Here is a 4,773-nt window from a genome sequence, read left to right as displayed (position 1 = left end):
ATTTGTAGGCCGTGAGACGTCTTTATTGTTGTCATGAGTTAAGGTGGAAGGGTGATTTAATACGCCCCCGCAAGTTGGAGGATGAAAGATGTCAAGAATACTAAGCTTGTTCAAATTAAGATGGAAGGGTTGAGGAGACAAAGGCTTGGTGAAGATGTCGGCTAGTTGCCCAGAAGAGGGAATGGGGAGAAGTTTCATCACTCCAGCTTGAGCTTTTTGTCGAACCAAGTGACAATCAACCTCTAAATGTTTGGTCCGTTCATGAAAAACCGGGTTAGCAGCAATATGAAGAGCACTCTGATTATCACAATATAAAACTGGTGGGCGGATAAGAAAGATACGTAAAAATTGTAACACATTTAGTATCCATTGAAGTTCACAAGTTGTGTTGGCAAGTGCACGATATTCTGCTTCTGTGGATGAGCGGGCAACGGTGGTTTGTTTCTTGGTCTTCCAATAGACTAAAGAACTGCCTAAGAAAAAACAATAACCTGTTAAAGATCGTCGAGTATCAGGACATCCGGCCCAATCAGAGTCACTAAAGCTAAGAAGCTGAATTTCTGATTCCCTTGGAAAGAAAAGTCCTTTGCCGGAACTAGTTTTCAGATATCGTAACACATGCTTGGCAGCTTGAAGATGAGATTCAGTCGAAGATGCCATGAATTGACTTAATTGTTGAGTGGCATACATGATGTCCGGTCGAATAGTGGTGAGATAGATAAGACGGCCAACCAAACGGCGATATACAAAAGAGTCGGATAGCAGGGGACTTTTGTCTTGATATAGTCTTGTGGTACTATCCATTGGAACAGAGGCAGGTTTAGCACCTAACAAACCAGAATCCTCCAAAAGATCAAGACAATATTTTCTTTGAGATAAGCAAATTTCCTTCTTTGATTGAGCAACTTTAATACCCAAAAAATATTTTAATTGGCCCAAGTTTTTAATTCGGAAGTGTTGGTGCAAAATAGACTTAATGGCATCAAGTTCAGAAATGGAATTACCAGTGAGAACAATGTCGTCAACATAGACTAAAATGATAGAAATTTGATCACCAATGAATTTAACAAATAAGCTATAATCAGATGAGGTCTGCTGATATCCATGAGATAGCAAAAGATGAGAAAGTTTGTCATACCATATACGACTAGATTGTCGTAAACCATACAATGACTTTAGTAGCTTATAGCATTGATTCGGTTGAGGAGATGTAAATCCGGGTGGCAGAGTCATATAAACATCCTCAGAAAGATCCCGATGTAAGAAAGCATTATTGACATCCAACTGATGTATGGGCCAACGCTTCATAGAAGCCAATGCCAAAACTAATTTGATGGTGGCAGGCTTGACAACAGGAGAGAAAGTTTCCAAGAAATCAACACCTTCAGTTTGAGTGAACCCTTTAGCCACAAGACGTGTTTTATATCGATCAACTGAACCATCAGGCTTGCGTTTGATGCGATAGACCTATTTACAGCCAACCGGCTTAACCCCTACAGGGCAATCAACAAGACGCCAAGTTTTGTTCAGCTCAAGAGCATCCAACTCATCTTTCATAGCACTACACCAATTAGAGTGTTGATTGGCGTCCTTAAAAGACTTTGTCTCAACATCAGAATGTAGAGATAAAAGAAACTTTTTATGTGAAGATGAAAGAGAAGAAAAAGACATGACTGAAGATAAAGGATACTTGCACTTTGAGGGAGATTGATTTGTAGAGATGAGAGAAGAATTACACAACTAATCAGAGAAATATACTGGAGGTCGGTGAGGCCGGTCGGAATGACGAGGATGGGGTTGTTCAAGTGGTGAAGAAGGTGACGGGGGATGAGAAGGTGATGGTGGACTGGTGTCTAATGCGGAAGGAGAGATGGGTGTCTGTGTTGAAAGTGATTCGGTTGTCATGGGTTCAACTTAGCTAGGTAACGATAGTGAGGAAGAAGGAGAGGTTGTTGGAGAAAATAAAGAACTAGGTGGAGTTGGGTCAATGGGTATAGGTGAGGGTTCAATTGGAAGACTAACTGAATCTTGTTTTTGAGAAGGTGTGTTTGGCAATGTTGGGCTGAGTGTATGGAATTGGGCATTTTTTGTGACTAAGGGCAAGATCATTTCATAAAAAATCACGTTTCTAGAAATCTCAATTCTTTTATCTTCTAAAACATAAACAATATATCCTTTAAAACCACTTTGAAAGCTAATAAATACAGCCTTTTTGACTCTTGAATCAAATTTTGATCTATTTGCCATTAGGGTAGAAATAAAATATAAGCATCCAAAAACTTTAAGGTCATGATAATTTGGTGGATGATTGAATAAAATTTCAAATGGTGTTTTAAAATTAATTGCGAATGATGGAACTCTGTTAAGTAAATAAACAGCATGTCTAACAACATAAGACCAAAAAGATGATGGTAAATTAGATTGAAACATAAAAGCACGAGCTATATTCAAAATATGTTGATGCTTGCGTTCTACCCTTCCATTTTGTTGAAGAGTTTCAACATAACTACGTTGATGAATAATGCCCTTTGAAGCATAAAAATCAGGTAAAATAAATTCTGGTCCATTATCGGAACGAATAGTTTTGACTTTGGAGTTGAATTGTGTTTCAATTAAAGTAATAAAATTTTTATTTGATTTTGCACTTCTCTTTTTTATTTTAATAAAGTAATCCATGTAAAGCGGCAAAAATCATCAACAATAGTAAAAAAATATTTATGATTATGAATAGAATTTTGTCGAAATAGACCCCAAATATCAAAATATAATAAATCAAAACTTGCATTGGCTTTGTTAAAACTTTGAGAAAATGAAAGTTTCTTTTACTTAGAAAGATGACAAATGTCACAAGCCTCATCATGATGCATAGAGGTAAAAGAAAATTGTTTATGTAAATGATTAAGTCTTTGCCCAGAAAGGTGTCCTAAACGAAAATGCCATATATTGGAAGGTGTAATGGGTGGAGATTGGATAGAATTTATGGAGTGTGTAGTGGATGAATTTTTACCGAAATTTGGTTCAAAGACATATAATCCCTCTCTCATTCTGGCCAGATCAATCATCCCCAAATTGTTGCTCTGTGAAGTGCAAGAAGAAGATGAAAAAGTGAGTTCACATATGAGTGCTGAAGTAATTTTTGAAACAGAGATAATATTAAAGTTGAAATGAGGTAAGTAAAGAACATCATGAAGAACCAAGGATGGTGAAAATTGAACGATGCCTTTATAAGAAACAGTAGTTTGAGAACCATTTGGTAAATAAACAATAATAGGAGAAATTTGTGTGTAAGAAATAAACCAAGACAAATTTGATGCAATGTGATCTGTGGCACCAGAATCAATGATCCAAATATTCAAGAATGAATCTCGATTTGAAGAATTGTTAACAGTAGAAAAAATATTGAAAGAACAAAGATAATGAGTAGTTAGACTTGGCAAAAGCTCAAGTTGGTTTGAAAGACGAGCTTCTTCATTGAAAGGAAGTGCCATGAAAGAAAAGTGTTGGGCTGATGAAAGGTTCAAAAGAGGCTCCGAATGAAGTTGCTGGTGTGTCCTTTTTTCTTGATCCATGGATGTCAGCAGAGCTCAAGAGAAGCTTTGATACCATAATAAAACGGAAAGAGTATGCAAAGATAATAAAATTGTGAAAGAATAATAATGAAAGAAAAGAAAAGATGAAGAAATTTTATTGATTGTTGATTGATTGAATTGTTCACTATAAAGGTAAAACTAAGTATATATAGAGCATTGACCTATGAAAGATAAAAGTAAATAAAGATAAGATAAAGATAAGATAGAGATAAAGATAAAAATAACTATAAGATAAGATAAAGACTAAAATTATAATTGAATTTGTATATTCTGTTGGGTTGAATTTGTAAATCATAAAATATCTTTATTGTTGTCATAGATTAAAGTGAAAGGGTGATTTAATAATATTTTTATACGACCCTTTTATTGTTTCACTTAGATTTCCTGTTTATAAAAATACTCTAACACTCCACCTTTGTCATATATTCCATACATAACACTAGCTAGATATCATATTCATGGAATACGATTCACTTTCAAGATGCCTTGGTGGTGAAATGGTAGACACGCGAGACTCAAAATCTCGTGCTAAAGAGCGTGGAGGTTCGAGTCCTCTTCAAGGCATAATATTGAGATCTCTTATTGAATTGGAATAAGTTCGGCAGCGCATCACGAAATCTTGGTGATCTTCTCTATCTAATGAATGGGGAGTCCGTTTTGAAATCGTCTGCCCTGCACCCCCCCGGTCCTCTTTCCCATTACTTAGAAAAAGTGAGCCACCGGTTCAGGTACAAGAAACTATCATTACCGTCTGGACAATTAGACATCCAACCCGTAATCGCAACGACCCAATTGCAAGAGCGGAGCTCTACCAACTGAGCTATATCCCCCCGAGCCAAGTGGAGCATGCATGAAGGAGTCAGTCTTCTATTCTTTTCCTTGGCGCAGCTGGGCCATCCTGGACTTGAACCAGAGACCTCGCCCGTGAAGTAAATCATCGCACCTACGGTCCAATCCAACCAATTGGGAGAGAATCAATAGATTCCTTTTCGGGAGCGATTCATCCTTCCCGAACGCAGCATACAACTATCCGCTGTACTGCGCTCTCCAAGTGTGCTTGTTCCCCCTTCTTCCTTACCATGGCAAATCTTTGTAAAAAAATTCCGATGAGAAGAAAAAAGAAGGCGTTAAGAACACTAAAGAGTTGAGCCATAGAAGTTCGAAATTCTGATAAAATGGACTT

General features: G+C 37.0%; 1 non-coding gene across 1 annotated transcript; it reads left to right on the top strand.

The window, feature by feature from the left end:
• The first annotated feature begins 4,073 nt into the window (after positions 1-4,073).
• On the top strand, positions 4,074-4,154 carry TRNAL-CAA (transfer RNA leucine (anticodon CAA)). The gene has a single exon. It is a non-coding gene; the product is annotated as a tRNA-Leu (tRNA).
• Positions 4,155-4,773: the final 619 nt, after the last annotated feature.

This window comes from Arachis hypogaea, chromosome 10, assembly GCF_003086295.3.
Source record: "Arachis hypogaea cultivar Tifrunner chromosome 10, arahy.Tifrunner.gnm2.J5K5, whole genome shotgun sequence".
NCBI lineage: Eukaryota > Viridiplantae > Streptophyta > Magnoliopsida > Fabales > Fabaceae > Arachis > Arachis hypogaea.
This window is presented reverse-complemented; position numbering and strand designations above follow the sequence as displayed.